Here is a 20,855-nt window from a genome sequence, read left to right on the forward strand (position 1 = left end):
ATTTTAATTCAATTAATTAACATAAAATGTATAGTTTCAGAGGTAGAGTTCAGTGATTCATCAGTTGCACATAACACCCGGTGCTCATACATCACATGCCCTCCTAATGCCCATCACCGTGTTACCCCATCACCCCACCCCACCTCCCCTCCAGCAACCTCAGTTTGTCCCCTACACTTAAGAGTCTCATGGTTTTTCTCCCTCTCTGATTTATCTTACTTTATTTTTCCCTTCCTTTCCCTATGATCCTCTGTCTTGTTTCTTAAATTCTACATATGAGTGAAATCCTATAATAATTATAGTTCTCTGATTGAGTTATTTCACTTAGCTTAATACCCTCTAGTTCCATCCACATCATTGCAAATGTTAAGATTATATTTTTGATGTCTGAGTAATATTCTATTGTATATATTACCACATCTTTATCTATTCATCTGTTGATGAAAATCTGGGCTATTTGCATAGTTTAGCTATTGTGGACATTGCTGCTATAAACATTGGGGTGCAGTGCTTCTTCAGGTCATTATGTTTGTACCCTTTGGGTAAATACCTAGCAGTGAAATTGCTGGGTGATAGGGTAGCTCTATTTTTAACTTTTTGAGGAACTTCCATACTGTTTTCCAGAGTGGCCGCACCAGTTTGCATTCCCACCAGCACTGTAGGACAGTTCCCCTTTTTCAGCATCCTCAAAAACATCTGTTGTTTTCTGAGTTACTAATTTTAACTGTTCTGACTGATATGAAATGGTATCTCATTATGGTTTTGATTGCTCTTACAATTTTCTTCAAACTAATTTCACTAGGTATTGATGAAAAGGAATTTTGTGATCTGGCCTCCTTTTGCCATTTTTACAGGGAAATTCCTGTTTCTGCCTTCTAGCAGAAGCCAGCATGTATGCTAACCAACATGTTCCTGGAAGGATTCCCCTGTTTTCCTTTGTTGAATTATCAAATGTTCAGCTTTTACATTTAACTTAAAAAAATTCATAGGGCTTTTTTTCTCCTGGTCACTGAAATATATAGCCTCCATACTCTAAATCTGTGGCCTCTCTCCCTTTGTCTGTCTCTCTTTAATCCCATTTAGGAAATTGAAATAGGCTGATGTGGAGAAAGAAAAGCAAAATATGCTATCATCCTTCTAAATGAAGAAAAATAAGCTATTTTAAGGGATCCATTAACAAGTCTTGACAGATCTGACACAGGCCCAGACACTCTTAGGGGGCACTTGTAGACCCTCCTTGGCTTACATGGTGTTCCCTAGTGATGACACTGTCAGAGCCTCCAAAGCCACCCATTTCCTTCAGCTAGCCTCCTGCTGGGCCCCAATTCCCTCAGATCAGGGTCTGGATTTCAAGTGTATAACCCCTGGGCAAGTCAGATTCAGGCTGGCCATCTGTGGAGGAAGCTCCCATATCCTGAAGACAGACACTAGGAGATGGTCACAGCAGAGCCAGGGGCAGCAGAAGCCTCCCAGCCCATCCACCCCTGCTCAGCCGGGCAGATGTTCTGTCTTCATCCCTTTTCTTCCAGGGCCTAGATGCTAGGCTAGAAGCCCCAGAGAGGCTGGAAGCTGACCTAGGTTCATGCATTCTGAAAGACAATAGACTCCAACAGATCCTTGGGTGTGAGGAAACCTCTTTGCTCAACCCAATCATACCCCTTGAGCTAACCTCCAGTTCTGCCCCTAACCCACTCTAGGCCTGACCTGGAAGCCCTGAGGAGATCTAGCTGATGGCCAGGAGATGCTCATGGTAATCTCTTTCTACCTGGAAGGTACTGGGTCCTGTCCTCAACCTCTGCTCCTGACAAAGAGTAAACAAAAAAAACCATAGCCCCTATGTTTTCTTTGCTTGTAGATAGAAAACTAAAATGCCCACAAAGTTGGATACCTGTTGGATTACTGAAAAATATCCTCAAGAAATGGACGGGTGTATTTTCATTGGCAAGTGCAGCAGGGCTGAAAAAGTCAGGCACAAACCCAGGTATGTAACCACTGTGATTATGTGAGGTTTTTACATTAGAACTGATATAAATCCTATTTATAGCTGATGTATTTTGTTCACCTAAAATATCTTTTTTAAAAATTATTACATTTCCTAACTGATCATACTGGTCTGAAGGAGTGCTACTGAATTTTTTTTTTTTTAAGATTTTATTTATTTATTGGGAGATACAGACACAGAGAGAGCACAAACAGTGGGGAGGGGCAGAAGGAGAGGGAGAAACAGGCTTCCTGCTCAGCAGGGAGCCCAACTCTGGGGGATTCCAGGACTGCAGGATCATGACCTGAGCTGAAGGCAGATACTTTATTCACTGAACCAACCAGATGCCTCTCTACTGATCTTTTCTTTAAAGAAACTATTAAGTGTGATATTGGCTGTTGATTTAAAATGGAGAGATAATACGTATCATGTTAAAGAAATATATTTTTATTTCTAGTGTACCAAAATAGACTAATAAGACTAATAAGAAATGATTAGTCTTTCTCTGGGATTATGAGTTATGTGTTGGATTGGGTAACATGAAGGCTGTTCTCTTGTTGTGCATTACCCTACAGTGTTTGAATACCATCAGGCCATAGAACTGAGCTAATGGCATTGGTTACTCATGGCAGCTAAACTGTTGGAAAAATAGTTTCAAGAAGCTGAAGTAGACTCTGTGAAAGTGATAATGGTACTTAAAATGTGTTCTGAGGGCAAAAAAGGATTCCGTGCTCTCATTTCTAAAAATTAAGTCTATAATTTAAAACTGATGGTTCAATTGCAGAGTCAGGATTATTCTGAGTTGTGAAAGATGCCGGGGAATGATAGCTCATAGCTTGATGGGTGATGTGTGCTGGTGAGGATGGTTTGATGTCAATTAACATATTTTGGAGGATAACATTAGATCAATGGATAATATGACAAATCCAAACAGAATGGGATTTGCTGGTTTCATTTCGAGAATCCTGGGCTTTGGGTCTATGATGGGCAAGAGGACAAGCAATCACATCCCCCTGGGGTCACATTCACATCTTTCAGTACAGAAAGCCAAGGGTGTTTATAAGGTACAGAAAGGCAGGGCAGAAGTAAGGAGTTTAAACTATGGAACAAATACATTAAAGAGACAAAGGACACTTAATGGCAGGCAGAATCTAAAGGTGATGCCTGAACTGAAAGCTGTGAAAGCAATAGCTCAGCGCATTACTAGGTATTGGTCTTAGGGTCTGTGGAAGGCTGGAGAGGGCTGAGTAAATGCATGCCAGATTTCTGACTGCCTGTCAGGGGACAAGATTACAAAAAGTTTTCTGTAAGGCAATAATCGAGACCCTGAAAATATGGCCTGGTTCAGGCAAGCACAGAGTCCAGCTTGACTCATGACTCTGCTTGCAAAACCAGCCCGAGAACAGCCTGGAATTCTTTTTGCTGATGTGTAATGGAAGAGGCAGAAGAGGAAAGCAGAGCCAGGGAGAATTACGAGACTCAGGATGGAACAGCTGAGCCTGCATCTTGGACCCTGGCTCGCATCTTGGACCCTGGCTCACGTCTTGGAGGATGATGAACGAGCTGACGGGTTGAACAGGTGGCTCTACTCTTCTAAGGACAGAGAGCCCCGAGAGGCAGCAAAACCCATGTTGCCCCAGGGAGGATGAGGTAGAAAGAACACCTCAGTTTTTGTTATTGATGAAAACCCAATGTTCAGGAGATCACAAACTCTACTCTCCTGGAGGGACTTCACTTTCATGTTGAAGTTAAACAAAATGTCTTAATAGCCAACTGGATGATTTCAGCAGAAAGATGTTGGACATTTGAGTCAGTCTTGCGACTCATTATTGATCCCATAGCCTTCCTGACCTTTGGAGATCCATGATTCCCAGGAAGGACTTGGCAGTGCCCATTCCAAAGTATCATACCTGTTATATTTGTCATTGTTTCAGTCTTTCATGTTATGACCTTGACACTTTTGACAACTACAGGCAGTTACTTTCTATATCCTCAATTTGAATTTCTCTGCTATTTCCTCATCTTGAGTTTCAGGTTATGCATTTTGGCCAGAGCATCACAGAAGCAACAGGGAATTCTTCATCCTATCAGATGTCACATTATTTCAACCTCTCCCATTACAATTGTGTTCATGCCCATTCCTTGATTAAGGTGATGTCTGCCAAGCAGTTTGTTTAGCAAAATCTCTCATTTAGCTCCCCTGTAATACAGTCTTCCAATGCCATATTAATTTAGTGCACCTATCTTATAACCCCATAAATTCACTTTTTACAAAATGTGGTAGCAGTGGTATACCTTAGGCTACTGGCCTGGCTTTATTCATATCGGCATAGTTTTCGTATCGTGTTAGCCTTTTTTATTTGATTATTTAGAAGATTTCTGTTTGCTTTTTTTGATGGGAAGGTAAGGAGAAGGTGGGATGACTAAAGTGGTTGGGAGAGGAAGGGCTGTGTCCGCATCTGCTGTCAGAAGTCAAGCTCGGACCCAGGGTCATGAATCAAGCTTGCACCCAAGCCTGGGTGCCAAGTGTATAAGTGCTGGCTGGTGGGTCACTCTTCTCTGTCCTGCCAGCACGTGGAACTGGTGAGTGAGTATGCTGAGCTCCAGGGGCTATGCAATGGAAAAACATATGGAGGCAGAGAACCTGGAGAGTTGGGCCTGAGCTCTGTCATTAACTTGTTGCGTGACGCTGAGCAATCCTCATTCTTCCCTGGAGCTCAGTTTTCATGTTGTGGAAATGAAGAGACAATTTCTTTCAACACAGCTAAAGAAAAAAGGAATGTGTCAGGATGATGATATTCTGAGATGAGAAATAAAGTACGAGCATAACACAAGTGAAGTAAAATAGAAACAGATAATCCTCAAGGAAACTTTGGCCCCTTTGGGTTCAAAGAGAGTCTTTTCCTTGTAGACATACCTTCCTATGCTTCACAAGTTCACAAAGATCTACCATTGTAGCTACGTGCACTGTTTTTGACTGCACTCCCCTCCCTGCCGCCCTGCCCAAGGAAAGGTCCTCCTGCCCTCTCATCCTCCATGCCTGGTAAGCTGATCTTGCATATTCCAGAAACTCTGAAAGGTAAAAACTCCTTTGTCTACGCTACTTACAATTTCAGCTCAGAACATGCTTAGAAGTAGGGTCACACTTAGAGAAATGCTAAGGATAGATAAATAGGCTAGAGTTTTTAAAGTAGGAAAAGAGAGTGAAAAGGAGAATTATTGTCCATGGAAGCCCCCATTCTTCCTTCTGGGCTTCACTGGGGGCCCGAGGGGCTGGAACTTTGCAGGGGAGGTGCTCCTGACTCAGTAAGATTTATAGACATGTCTTGTGGAGCTCCTAGGCTCGGGAATTCACAGGCTGGGTGAAAAGAAATTACAAAACCACTTACAAATATTTTAGTCTCGTTAAAATGTGACTTTTTTCCTTTTAAAGGATCTTATTCTTTCTTAGCTGTTGGTTTTGACATACCTTTCTCACTGAAGTGCTATCAGAGACATTTTGCACAATTAGAGGTTGCTAGTTCCAAAAGGCTTCTGAGAATTATTACCAAGGGGCTATCCGGGAAAGAAGCAAAAAGAAGGAAGGAGTTTGTTTTGCATTAAAATAAAGAACTACAAATTAAAAAGCTGAGCTGCCGTCTAGGAATGGAAAGAATGAGTCATGGGCATGGCTTTCCAGTGGTATTAGGAGCCCTGTGCCCTTACATGCTCACAAAACTTCTCTTTCTGTTTCAGGTGGGAGGGGCAAGGAGAAAATATTTCCTTTAGGCAAATACCTAAAAGCCACGAACCCAATCTGTTCTTTCATTGAGCTTCCAATGCCAAACAATACAAACTGACTACTCTGGTACCTGAAGACGCAAGCAGTTTAGGAAGGCTGGTTGGAGAGATCATTGTTTTCTAAAGCCCAAAATAGCTTTGCTAGCCATCCATGTGGTTCACTCTGTTCCAGGGACATATTCTCACCTTAAGGTAACCTGGGGGTTCAGCTTAGGGGTCTGGGAGTGAGGCATGGTTGAGGTCTTTACATTTCAAAGATTATTTGAAACCTCTTTCTTTCTGTGCCAGAAGACTCAAAGAATGTAAAGGAGAACAAAACAAAACAAAAAAAAAAAAAAATGAAACCGTAATTTAAATTATTTTTCCATTAGGAACTTAAATACCTAGATAGATAAAAATAAATCTGCCATCATAACAAGGTCCAAAGAAAGCTACTCTTAGCATTATTAAATATTTTCTTCCTTTTTCAGCCCCTAATTTTAAAAAACACAGCTGCATGCTGTGCTGAATTCATTAATCAAATCAACAACTTGAAAAAATTTTTAGTTTGAAATAATTATAAATTCACAAGAAATCGTAAAAAAAAGTGTAGGGGCGCCTGGGTGGCTCAGTGGGTTAAGGCCTCTGCCTTTGGCTCGGGTCATGATCCCAGAGTCCGGGGATCGAGCCCAACATAGGGCTCTTCGCTCAACAGGGAGTCTGCTTCCTCCTCTCTCTCTGCCTGCCTCTCTGTCTACTTGTAATCTCTGCCTGTCAAATAAATAAATAAAAATCTTTTAAAAAAAGAAAAACCTTTATCCGCTCCCTATTTTAAAAAAAAAGTGTACAGGAAGTCTTGCATACCCTTCACCTAGTTTTTCTCAGATTTCACGTTTTATATGCACTCCTGTGTGTGTGTGCGTGTGTGTGTGTGTGTGTGTGTGTGTGTGTGTCTGTGTGTGTGTGTGTCTGTGTGTACAGGTCTATGCCATTGCATCTCACATGTAGACTTGTGTTTCTTTTTTTTTTTTTTTTAAAGATTTTATTTATTTATTTATTTGACAGACAGAAACCACAAGCAGATGGAGAGGCAGGCAGAGAGAGAGAGAGAGGGAAGCAGGCTCCCTGCCGAGCAGAGAGCCCGATGCGGGACTCGATCCCAGGACCCTGAGATCATGACCTGAGCCGAAGGCAGTGGCTTAACCCACTGAGCCACCCAGGCGCCCCTAGACTTGTGTTTCTTGATTGTGATCGAGATACAGAACTCCACCACAAAGCTTCCCTCATCCTACCATTTCATAACTACCTGCACCCTAACAACATATTATAATTTTGTGTACTCTCCATATGCCAGGCCCTGTTTGGGGCACCCAGAATGCAGTGTTGAACAAATACAGATCCCTGCTTTATTGAGAAGAGACAGAAAATAAACAGTTCTTTAAAATAAACAGGTATGTTAGGTGATGAGTGAAAAAAGTGAGACCCAAAAGATTAGACACTGGAGATTTCATTTTAATGAATTGCAAGAACAGGAAGCCTAGTATCTGTTGTGATAAAGACCAGAAAGAGGTTGCCCCTGAGGGAGTATATAGACTACAAAGGAGCAAGAGATGTAAAATGTGTTTCTAGAAATGTTTTATATCTTATTTGGGTGCAGCTTATGTGGGTATATATGTCAAGACTCACAGCACTGAACATTCAGATCTATACATTTTATTCTATAAAAGTCATACCTCATATTTATTTATTTATTTATTTATTTAGCTAACATATAATATAATGTATAATACATAATAACATATAATATAACATATAGTATGATGTATTATTAGCCCCAGGGGTACAGGTCTGTGAATCGTCAGGCTTACACACTTCACAGCACTCACCATAGCACATGCCCTCCCCAGTGTCCTTAACCCAACCACCCTCTCCCTATCCCCCTTCTCCCGGCAACCCTCAGTTTGTTTTGTGAGATTAAGAGTCTCTTATGGTTTGTCTCCCTCCCGATCCCATCTTGTTTCATTTTTTCCTTCCATACCCCCAAGCCTCCAATATTGCCTCTCAAATTCCTCATATCAGGGAGATCATATAATTGTCTTTTTCTGATTGACTTATTTTGCTCAGCATAATACCCTCTAGTTCTATCCATGTCGTCGCAAATGGCAAGATTTCATTTCTTTTGATGGCTGCATAGTATTCCATTGTGTATATATACCACATCTTCTTGATCCATTCATCTGTTGATGGACATCTAGGTCCTTTCCATAGTTTGGCTATTGTAGCCATTGCTGCTGTCTCCACATCCTTGCCAGCATCTGTCATTACCTAACTGGTTAATTTTGGGCATTCTGAGTGGTGTGAGGTGGTATTTCATTGTGGTTTTGATTTCTATTTCCCTGATGCCGAGTGATATGGAGCACCTTTTCATGTGTCTATTGGAGATCTGGATGTCTTCTTTGCAGAAATGTCTGTCCATGTCCCCTGCCCATTTCTTGATTGGATTATTTGTTCTTTGGGTGTTGAGTTTGATAATCTCCATAGATTTTGGATACTAGCTCTTTATCTGAAATATTGTTTGCAAATATTCTCTCCCATTCTATCAATTGTCTTTTGGTTTTGTAGATTGTTTCCTTTGCTGTGTAGAAGTTTTGGATCTTGAGGAAGTAACAGTAGTTCATTTTTGCCCTTGCTTCCCTTGCCTTTGGCGATGTTTCTAGGAAGAAGTTGCTGCAGCTGAGGTCAAAGAGGTTGCTGCCTGTGTTCTCCTCAAGGATTTTGATGGATTCTCTCACATTGAGGTCTTTCATCCACTTGGAGTCTATTTTCGTGTGTGGTGTAAGGAAATGGTTCAGTTTCATTCTTCTGCAAGGGGTTGACCAACTTTCCCAGCACCATTTGTTTTAGAGAGTGTCTTTTTTTTTCCACTGGACATTCTTTCTTGCTTTGTCCAAGATTAGTTGACCGTAGAGTTGAAGATCTATTTTTGGGCTTTCTATTCTGTTCCATTGATCTATGCATCTGTTTTTATGCCAGTATCATACTGTCTTGGTGATGACAGCTTTGTAATAGAGCTTGAAGTCTGAATTGTGATGCCAGCAACTTTGGCATCCTTTTTCAATATTCCTCTGGCTATTTAGGGTCTTTTCTGGTTTCATATAAATTTTAGGATTATTTGTTCCATTTCTTTGAGAAAAATGGATGGTATTTTGATAGGGATTGCATTAAATATGTAGATTGCCTTACGTAGCATAGACATTTTCACAATATTTGTTCTTCCAATCCACGAGTATGGAACATTTTTCCATTTCTTTGTGTCCTCCTCAATTTCTTTCATGCGTACTTCATAGTTTTCTGAGTACAGATTCTTTGCCTCTTTGGTTAGGTTTATTCCTAGGTATCTTATGGTTTTGGATGCTATTGTAAATGGGATCAGCTCCTTAATTTCTCTTTCTTCTGTCTTGTTGTTGGTGTAAAGAAAGGCAACTGATTTCTATGCATTGATTTTATATCCTGACACTTTACTGAATTCCTATACAAGTTCTAGCAGATTTGGAGTGGAGTCTCTTGAGTTTTCCACATAAAGTATCCTATCATCTGCAAAGAGTGAGAGTTTGACTTCTTCTTTGCCTATTCAGATGCCTTTCATTTCTTTTTGTTGTCTAATTGCTGAGGGTAGGACTTCTAGTACTATGTTGAATAGCAGTGGTGATAACAGACATCCCTGCCGTGTTCCTGACCTTAGTAGAAAAGCTCTTAGTTTTTCTCCATGAGAATGATATTCGCTATGGATTTTTCAAAGATGACTTTGATGATATTGAGGTATGTATCCTCTATCCCTATACTTTGAAGAGTTTTGATAAAGAAAGGATGCTGTACTTTGTCAAATGCTTTCCAGCATCTATTGAGAGTATTATATGGTTCTTGTTCTTTTATTAATGTATTATATCACATTGATTGATTTGTGGATGTTGAACCAACCTTGCAGCCCTGGAATAAATCCCACTTTGTCATGGTGAATAATCCTTTTAATGTACTTTTGGATCCTATTGGCTAGTATTTTGGTGAGAATTTTCACATCTGTGTTCATCAAGGATATTGGTCTGTAATTCTTTTTTGATGGGGTCTTTGTCTGGTTTGGGGATCAAGGTAATGCTGGCCTCATAAAACTAGTTTGAAAATTTTCCTTCTATTTCTATTTTTTGGAACAGTTTCAGGAGAATAGGAATTAATTCTTTTTTAAATGCTTGGTAGAGTTCCCCTGGGAAGCCATCTTGCCCTGGGCTCTTGTTTGTTGGGATATTTTTGATGACTACTTCAATCTCCTCCTGGTTATGCATCTGTTCCAGTTTTCTATTTCTTCCTGGTTCAGTTTTGGTAAGTTTATACATTTCTAGGAATGTCTGTTTCTTCCAGATTGTCAAATTTGCTAGCATGTAGTTGTTCCTAATATGTTCTTATAATTGTATTTCTTTGGTGTTGGTTGTGATCTCGCCTCTTTCATTCATGATTTTATTTATTTGGGTCCTTTCTCTTTCCTTTTTGAGAGGTCTGGCCAGGGGTTTATCACTCTTAATCCTTTCAAAGAACCAGCTCATAGTTTTGTTGATTTGTTCTACTGCGGTTTTTTGGGTTTCTATTTCATTGATTTCTGCCGTGATCTTTATTATGTCTCTTCTCCTGTTGGATTTAGTCTTTTTTTGCCCTGCTCTTGCCAGGGGCTGGGCTAAGTTCACCATCTGGAGCTTTTGTTCCCTGAACACTTCCCATTGAGTTCTGGAGGTTGGGAATGAAGATACTGGCCTCCCAATCTCTGGCCAGGAGGAGATTGGGAGCTGAGAGCTTGCGCCCTCCGAGAAGAGCACTCAATCACTCCCATCTCCCTGGTCTCCAGCCGCACTCCGAGCTTACCTGGCCATGACCAAGCATTTCTGTATCTGGCACAGAGCCCCATTTGGAATCTGCAAACCCAGCAGAGTTCCTGCTGCTCTGCTCTTCCTGTGGCTTTCCCCAGTCTGCTACTTGTGGGGTCCCTGCTCAAAGGGCAGTGGACTGATTGTGTCACAGAACACAGTTTAAGGTAATCCTGAGCTGAGAGCTCACTCCTTGGCTCCGTCTCTGTAGTTGGCTTCCCTGCTCTAATACCTGCGAGCTCTGCTACACTCAGACACCCCTGATCATTCTGTGACCCCACGGGACCTGATACCACACTCTCTCTGTGAGGACTCCACCCCAATTAGCCTCTGGAGTGATGTCCCTCAGTGGAGCAGACTTATAAAAGTTTGAATTTTGTGCTTTATTGCTTCACCGCTTGCTGGGAGCCAGCCCCTCCCCCTGCAGGCTATCTTCCTGTCGCTTCAGATTACTTCTCTGCATGTCCTACCTTTCAGAAAGTGTTCAGTTTTTGTTTCTAGAATTGCCACTCTTCTATTCAGTCTCCTGTTGGGTTTATAGGTGTTTGGAATGGTTTGATATCTATCTAGCTGTACTCCTGCTACCTGATGTCATCTCAGTCTGCTATTCCTCCTCATCTTGACTCCTCCATATCTCATTTTTAAAAAGTAACATACAGTGATAGAAAATACTGCACTAATATTAATCCTTAAGCCACTGAGCATATTAGGTTAGAATGTTCAAGGTAATCAGTTATAGGCAAATGATTAGTCATTTGGTCAACTTTTATATTCTAGATTCCAGAGGCTACAAGTTGTCTTTCAAGTGTGTCTTGGTTTTGACCATGAAAAGCAAGGTGATATAGTTTTTGCAATGTAGTCCCCAAGCAAATGCACATTTAAAATGAGTTTGGATGACTTCACTCATGGACAGCCTTGCATTTTGATTTAATTTGATTTAATTCTCCTTATAGGATGCTTTTTATTACCATGTTCTTCAAGCTGTGGATTAAAGGATTTAGCACATTTGAAAATGCTATAGAATTTGAGTTTATGTCATTTTAGTTCAGAAAATATAGACAGCTGGCTTTGGCATGTATAACAGTCAGCAACCTGGAAACAAACATGCTAAGAAAGTTCAGGTGAGACTTGAAGGAAATAAAAAAGATTTCTTTGGTATTTAGTGGGTCTCATCATCAAAACAATGGTGATAATTAATATATTCCTTCTTCATTTATTCATTCCTTCATTGAATACTTATTGTGAATTTATGTATTCTAGATGTGTTCTAGGAGCTGGTGATAGATCAGTGAGTGAAAGAGACTAAAATCTTTTTCTCATTGTGCTTACTTTCTACTGGGAAGAGATTTAACAAACACAATAGTAAGAAAAGGATATGTTAACTTAAAGGATGTTCAAAGATGATCAGTCTATAGAAAAAAGAAAAGGAGGAAGATCAGTTGTGTGGAGGAAAGGGAGATCTTGATTGTCTCAGTGAGAATGCAATTATTTGGGCAGATCTTTAAAGGAGATGTTGAATGAGCCATGTGGGTATTTGGAGAAGAAAGTCCTGGTCAAAAGAGTAACCCAGGCAAAGATCTGAGGTAGAAAATGCCAAACATGGTCAGAAAACAGTAGGTGCTGAGGAAGTAAAGGAGATGAGGTCAAGTCATGAGGGTGGCTGAGGTAGAACCATCCAAGATAAGAGTCAAGAATTTGCTAATGAGCATCAAGGCAATGCATAATTAAGCCACATGAATTTCACCTCCCAGATTTCAAATTCATTTCCTTTTCTCCATGGACACTACCTTGTTCAAGTCCAGCCTGCTTTCAGTTCTCTCCAAGGATGACCATACCTCTAACCTGGTTGGCCCTCTATCTATTACTGTATCCAACAATCCTCTCTCCACACTGTAGCCAGGCACATATAATCATGTCCTTTTGGGTTGTGAGAGACTAAAAATTTTTATATCTTATGTTTTGATTTCACTCACCTATCTAGGCTCCTGTGGTAACACATAGCTCTGTGATACCTCCCACAGCCAGAGCTGTAGAGAGACCATTCTCTTTCACAGACATCAAGTTCTTTTTCACTTCTCCACTCCCCAGGACACCCTCTCCACACACATCATATTAACTCCTGCTTATATTTTATATATCAGCGATTAAGTCCATTTTTTCCAGAGAAACTTCCCTGCTGCCTATCATGTGAATGTTCAGTTTGCATATTATGGCTATTTTGCTGACTGTAATTGTGCTAGATTAGTTATTTAAGGTTTATGAGTTTTGCACTTTCATGAGTTTCTGTTCTTAGAAAATTTGGGGAGCTAAAACTGCATCTGCTAATTTAAAAATAGTATTTGAATATTACACTAAAATGTTTTGTTTTGGGAGGGATCCAAACTTTTAGACACATCTCTTATAGAAGAACTATGGTAAAGAATTTGCAGAAGTTGTTGGTTATTAATTCCAAAGGTTTTTGAGAAGTACTCTTAAATGCCAAGAAACTTTAAACCAGGGATAGTCAGAAAAATCCATTTGACAAAGGGAAGGGAATTACATCTCATTTCTTCAAAAAGGAAATAGAAATCCCAAAGGTCTTTACAACTGGAAAGAACTAGTCAAGGTGCTTTCATGATTTGAAGAGTGACATGCCTCTACAGACCTAACAAGCTATCTTCTGGGTTTCAGGTGAGTAAGACAAAAAGATTGAGAGGATTGAGAGGGAGGGAAATACTGAAGACTTTTCCAGAAAATAAAGGTAGCTAGAAAAGCAAACAAATATATCTTTTCAATTAGCTCTACATGCTTAAGCTAGAAAAATTGACCCTGCCAGGGACAGAAGGCTGGCTTTGAAAGCTGTCCAGAGAGGCAATTGCTGACAGACAGCTTGAAGTGCTTTTCCTGATTCTCTGTGGTGAGTCATCCTTTTATAGGGCAAAGCTCTCATCTTGGTGCAAAACAGGTCATGGCAGGTGAGTGAGTTGAGGTTGGTGCCTTGAAGCTTCAAGAGTTAATCTTCATCACCTTTCTTTGAAGGCCTCCTCCCTGTGGTTATAGCCTGAGCCAAGCTTTTAAAGGAAAAAGCAGATAAGCAAACACAAAAGGAAACCCTTTTTTTCTCCTTCTCCTGTTATGATAGTGAAACAGAAAAATGGAAAGAAGGAAAAAGCCCACTCATTGTACTATTCCTATTATTTGCCAAATTTCCATATATCTTCATCCAATGATCATAGTTACAAGCAGTAGAGGAAAAGTTTAGCTAATGTAAGCAGAAAACACAGTTATTAAAGGGGACTAAATAGCTCACAGATTCTCTGAAATCAGGCATGGAATTGACCAACATTATGAAAAATGGTCAAAAATCCTTCTGCGGAAGTAGTCCCTGGCAGACACCACCAGCCTTTCCTGGGTCTGAGAGTGTAGTGTGTGCTGCAGATACCCCTAGTGCACCAGTACCACTGCTGATTCTAGAAATGATATTTGCTCTGCCTCCAGTGCCAGCCTCACAGTGTTTAACTCTGGGAAGTTCCTCCCTTTTTGGATTGTTGGTTCCTTGTCCCAAATCCAGCATAAACACCCCCAAGTGACAAAGCCTGGGTCACACTCTGTGCTCTTGCTGCCAGGAATGCTGAAAACATGTTAGCCTCTTTTGGGGTTAGGATACCCCAAACACAGAAGAAAGGTTCAGACACTGGTTGAAAAAATATCATGAGAGGTTAATTGCTTACATTTCATAGCTTCAGCTGTCCAAATGAACATATCACCTTCCTCCCATGTTTATTCCACTCTTCCTCTAGGTTGTCAAAGTCCTGCATGGGCAGTCTGCTACCTGTATACTAATGTGAACAGGAAAGGAGGTGAAAGAAGAAAATTAGCAACAGCCAGGAGGAGAATAGCTGAAAACACTGCACTCCATTTTGTGACTGGAATATAATTACAGTATGACTTCTGTCCACTTTCCATCCCATGATCCCTCACCTTCCCCCAGCTGCAGAACTTGTTGACCTTCTTCACCCAAAGGGTCATCTAGTCTTCCTTTTGAGAAAGCAGAAATGTTGAGAGTGGGCATTAAGTATGTGGAAACATATCATGATCCTCAGAGTCTACTGGTTAAATTTCTGTTTTTCTCTTTTCCATTGCATTGACTGTATATTTTTCAGGGCAACATTTTCTCAGCCAGTGCCAATACATTAAATCCTAGTGGGCCCCCTGGAGACCACAGGCATTCCTGATTAGTAGATGCTCACAAAGGACAATCTGGACACACAGGAGAGAGGAAAGGGCTGTTGACGAAGGGCGACGTAAAAGGAAATGCTGCACTAGAGCCATGAAGGGGAAACTTGTTTTTAAAGTTGGGCACTGAGAAATATTTGAGAATAAAAATCTGATTTAGTATTTAATAACCATAAAGGCATCCTTAAAGTTTGTCTGTAAAACAAAAGCCCTTTGGGGACATCTGGGTATGAAAGGTTGTCCTGTTTCTCTGCTGGACCATAACATTTAATCTCCACAGGGCTTTAGGTTATTTAGTCACCAGGGTAGAGGTACTTAAATGCATGTGTGGAATCTTAGAACATCTGTGAACACATGTCTTTTAGTCAAAAAAACTTGATTTATCTATTTTCTCTATGCATACAAAAGCAAATAAAGGATTTTGGTAGATTTTTAATCTTAGAAGGGATGCATTTAAGTGATTTTTGACATGACAGATCTAACTATAAAAAAATGCTACTCTCTGATTTACCTTTCGGAACCTAGATCTGAGTGTTCTTCTGGCTCTGAAAGAAACAGTTCCATATGCTGGTCACAGATTAGAACAGTTTCTCAACCTTGTTGCTATTGATGTTTTGAGCCATATACTTTGTTGTAGGGGACTGTCCTGTCCATTGTGGGGTCTTTGGTAGCACCTCTGGCCTCTATCCACTAGAACCAAGTGTCCCCCAGTGGATATAATTGCCCCCCCCCCCCCAGTGGAGAACCACTCGGTTAGAGTATATACAACAAAGCAACCTACAAGTTATTGTTTCCCAGTGGAAGACGTCCCAACTTTTCAGCAATTTACTCTACCTGAGTAATGTGTTTATGTGGTAAGACTTGTGAATCCTCAAGCATTAGACCATTTCCTTATTTCTTTTTCTCAACAACACAAGTAAAGGCAAGAACCACTTTCACATGTTAACTAATTTGGTGCTCAGTGTTATCCCTGGGGGAAGATAGTTTTATTAGGCCTATTTCAAATAAGAGTCACCAGAGCCAGAGAGGTTAAGAAACATCCTTAAGACCACACTGCTAGTAGGGCATAAAGCCAAGATTTTAAAAATTGATTTTTATTACTTTATTACATTTTTAAAAATTACTTGTGCCTGGCAAAACTTTTCCAATAGTACCAAAGTGTACATTATAAACTATAAATTTCTTCACACATCTACTGCAGTCTTCTTTCAAGGCACACATAGTATATATGTGTGTATAGTCCCCTTAAACACACTCAACCTCAAAATGATCAAATCACAGCCAATCTTGTTTTATATAGAACCTCACCATTTCCCCTTGCTTCAATCATTCTGAAGTGATATCTTACTTGAACTTCTAAAAGATAAAAACTTCTTAAATTTATAACCAAAATACTATCATTATACCTAATAAAATTTTAAAAAATCCCAAGTATTAATTATTTACTAAATGTTCTCATGACTACCTTTCTTTCACTTGCATCCTGATTTTTAAAATATATATTTTTAAAATATGCATATATACATATATATGATATACATATATACATATATATGTATATATATTTTATTTAGAGAGAGTGAATGGAGGGGGTGGTTCAGAGGAAAAGGGAAAGGGAGAGGGAGAAAATCTCAAGCAGGTTCCTTGCTGAGGAATGTAGGGCTCCATCTCACAACCCATGAGATTATGACCTGAGCTGAAACTAAGAGCTGGATGACTGAGCCACCCAGGTACCCCTTATATCCTGGTTTTTAAAAAAATATTCTTTGTACTATATATTTGCTACATCAGGAGCAAACCTAATTAAAAGAAAATGAAATTAGAAGCAAACTGAATCTCCAGTCTGGATCACATTCTGTGTCTGGTCTGTTGAAGCTGAAGGTCATGTGCAGCTCCTGGTCCTGCTTGTGAGCTGACACCAAGCAGCCTCTACTTTATGCTGTTATCTTGTTGTCTGTTAAATCCTTAAAAAATGAGTATTATGTTTATCTTCAATTTTACCATTTCTAGCACTTTTCACATCTTTCTGTGAAATCTTTCCAAATTCTGTCTGGTATCAAGTACCCTTTGTCTGAGAAATCTCCATGAACATTTTTTGTAGTGTGGATTTTCTGGAAGTACACTCTATTCTGGTTTGTCTGATGAACTCCTGTTTCTCCTTCATCTTTAGAAGATATTTTCTCTGGGTATAGAAATTTGAGTTGACAACTATTCTTTCTTATCAGCACTTTCTAATCATCACTCCACTGCCTTCCAGCCTGCATAGTTTCATTTTTTAACTTATACTTTTTAAGATTTTATTTTAAGTAATCTCTACACCCAGTGTAGGGCTCAAACTTACAACCCTGAGATCAAGAGTCACAAAGTCAACTGTGTCAGAGTCACCAGCAACTGAGTCAGCCAGGTGCCCCAAGCCTGCATTTTTTTAAAGATTTTATTTATTTACTTTACAGACAGAGATCACAAGTAGGCAGAGAGACAGGCAGAAAGAGAGAGAGAGAAGGGGAAGCAGGCTCCCTGCTCAACAGAGAGCCCAATGCGGGACTTGATCCCAGCACCCTGGGATCATGACCTGAGCCGAAGGCAGAGGATTTAACCCACTGAGCCACCCAGGCACCCCCAGCCTGCATATTTTTAAAGAGAAGTCTTTTAATTCATGTTTTTATTCTTTTGCATATAACATACCTGTTTTTCTTGTTACTTCCAAGATTTTCATCTTTTTTCTTTAAAGCAGTTGGAATATGATATCTCTAGTTTTTTTTTTAATTTGTTTGCTTGTTTTTGTAGTTATCCTCCTTAGTGTTCTCTGAATTTCTTATATCTGTGGTTTGATGTACTTAATGATTTATGGAAAATCTCCCATCACTATATTTTTAGATATTTATTCTTTATTCTTTTATTTCTGTTCTCCTTCTGGGATTCCATTTGTATATATGTTAGTTTGATTTGTACCCTCTTATGGGCAGCCACAGCACTGCTGGCCATTTATCCTAATAAAATGAACATTTATACTCACACAAAAACTTAAATATTAGTGTTTACAAATACTTTATTTATAAAACACCATCCAGAAACAATCTGGTTCTCCTTCATAATGTGGGCAATTAAGTAAAAGTTGGTGCATACACATCATAAAATATTCATCAACAATAAAAAATAATAAACAATTGATAGATACAACTTGGATGAAGCTCCAGAGAATTATGTTGACTGAAAACACCAGTTCTAGAAGAAATATACTAGATGATTCCATTTATATATAATTCTTGAGCTGCCAAAATTCTAGATATAGAGAACAGATAGTGGTTATCAGATGTCGAGGAGAGGGTAGGGGCTTCACGGAAGTGGTGTGGTTATAAAAGGACAACATGAGGGATTTTTGTGGTGATGGAGTATCCTTTATTATACTGATGCTAATATCTTGTGACATTATAATATCACATTGGCATATCATTAAAATTTAATATGTATATAGTTATATGCTTTTATATATCATATTATCTTTTGACATGGCAGTGTAGCTTTGCAGGATGTTACTTACCATGGGGAAACTGGGAAAAGGCACAAGGATACTTGTATAGTATTTCTTAAAACAGCATGTATATCCATAATGATCTTAAGTACAATGTTTAATTAAAAATAAACTTTTAATCCCTGCACAATGTATACATAAATGACATCATGTTGTGGACTTAATATTTTGCAATTTTGTCAATTTTATGTTTAGAAACCTAAAAAAAAAACGTTTGAAGAGGGGTAGAAGTTTCACTCTTCTGTTTTATGGATCTTGGATGATCTTAATTCTTTTCCATTTTTTTTTTCAGTAGTTACTAATACTTCCTTTATCAACTTTCTATACATTTAGATTTTTAAATCTATCTATGTGATGCTGTTATTTTTGGAGCTTAAATAGTATCATGAGGAATGTGCTAGGATGTCCATCAGACTTGCAATGATCACAGAAGCCTACTGGACGTGGTGTGTACATCAAGGGAGGGAAGCACATCTCTTCTGTTTCCAGAAGGAGAAGTAAGGGCATCTGGAGCCAAAAGCGGAGAATTGGTGTTTCTAGCAGACTTAGATGCAGCCTCGGTCACTGCTTCCTGGATTGGGGCCTTGAAGGCTAACATCAGGTTTGGGCTCTAGGAGGACATCCTCCAACCTCAGAAGGCTAGCTTCTCTGACTGTTTGGAATGACCTAAGGCTATAATGAAGATGTGAGAGGCAGAGGGATGGAGAAGAGCCTTCCACAGGGAGAAGGGCAGGGTGGAGACCCTGTCCTGTGCATTGGGAGTGGTGGCAGCAATTAACACTGTCACACAGAAGGCTCCTGGGGGGATGTGTCAGCCCTCCTCTGCAAATACAGCTGCTGCCAAAGCTCATTAGGTCTGCGTGTGAGCTGTTTCCGAGCTCTTGTCAGCGTCCTCTTAGTAGTGTCCCTAGCAATGGCAACTAGTCCCAGGTGACTGAAGCACCCTGGGGACCCAAGGAATTTGGGGTATCTCTTCTATGTGTCCAACCCTGTGTTGGAGGGAGAGCTCTTGAGACCAGTTTGAACCTAGAGGAAAGCAGGCACATCTTCTCTGTGAGCACTGATGAACATCTGAATGGCATCCACAGCCTGTGGGAATGTGGCCGTGGCAGGGACAGAGACAGAGATGATGTGACTTGTTAGGGACTTGAATAGGAGGCACAAAATATGACTGGTGAGGTCTTCTCATCTTAAGTATTATAGCAAATGTGGTTAAATGGCTGTGTATTTTGCAGGAGCATGAAGCTTGGGTATAATTTTACAACAGGATTCTTAATTCTAAAGCTTAGTACTGATGTAGAGAGAGAAAGAAAGAGGGAAGAAGACCACAAGTATGATGATATCTTTTGTTAGATATTGATATTGACTAGCAGGTGGTGGCAATATTAGAATATAACATTTTCAGGCAAGAAAAGATACATTATCAATTGCTTTAACTCCTCCTATCTCAGGTCTTTCTGAATAGTGGCTCTCACAATATTGTGTTTTTCTTTAAAAAAAAAAAAAGATAAATGAAGATGTAAGGCAATTAAGGACTTACTCAAAAATCTTTGACACTGAACTGGAGGTAAGATTCAGGTGTCCTAACTCATTCCAGGGTTGGTTTTTCTAGAACTGGCTGCAAGATTGCACTGTGGAGACTTGCCAGACAGAGGCAACTATATTGCCATGAAAACCCTCATCTTAGCCACAGGGAATAAGCAGTATAAAGAAGACAAGAATTTACATGATACCATAATAAAACAATGTCACCAAAAGTGAATGTCAGGTTCATACATGTTTGAGAAACTTGGTCTTGGTAATTAATCTCGGATTAAGTGAAAAGTCTGGTTACCAAATCTGGATAGAAGAAGTTAACAAGACCACAAAGAGAATACATTTTTTTTTTTCTTTCAGGATGTCAAACCCCTCTTTGAGATACCAGCCACCCCAGCCACCCATAGGTTCTCTCTTTTCATACATGAGGATGATGCAAGCATTCCTACTCTGGATGGATGCTCTCAGTGCCTACCTCACCAACACTTCAGTCAAGAGTCAGAGAAATCTCTCCCTAAATGAAAGTGCCATTTCCATGGACAGGCCAACTTGTTGAAGGTATGGCTTCGAGTTATTTTGAGCAGTGTGAGAGAACTATCTGTAGGTTGTGGGACCTGCCTTCATGTGTTCTGCTTCTGTATTTGGAACTTTCACTTGTCCCAGACAAGACTGTTTAGCTCCCCAACATCCAAGTTCATGTCAGTTTCAGGGAAATGGATGAATTTTCTTTATTTAAATTAAAAAAAAAACAACCCATAATTGATTAAAGTGGAGCTTTCTAATTAGTTGCACTAAGTTAGATAAAATGTGTTTTATTAGGAATCTGAACATTTGTTTTTTGTTTGCATATCTCTGTTGTAGAGAAAAAGAATTTTGGATCTATTTGCTGTTTGTATTAATAACTGGATAATGAGAGAAGGCA

At 39.7% G+C, this 20,855-nt stretch overlaps 1 long non-coding RNA gene across 1 annotated transcript; it reads left to right on the plus strand.

Annotated features, from left to right (window-relative positions):
• Window positions 1-1,699: 1,699 nt before the first annotated feature.
• Window positions 1,700-20,592, plus strand: LOC131830466 (uncharacterized). Its single transcript, XR_009353175.1, has 3 exons — window positions 1,700-1,772; window positions 1,856-1,981; window positions 20,294-20,592. It is a non-coding gene; the product is annotated as an uncharacterized LOC131830466 (long non-coding RNA).
• Window positions 20,593-20,855: the final 263 nt, after the last annotated feature.

This window comes from Mustela lutreola, chromosome 4 (genome assembly GCF_030435805.1).
Source record: "Mustela lutreola isolate mMusLut2 chromosome 4, mMusLut2.pri, whole genome shotgun sequence".
In the NCBI taxonomy this organism is placed as follows: Eukaryota; Metazoa; Chordata; class Mammalia; order Carnivora; family Mustelidae; genus Mustela; species Mustela lutreola.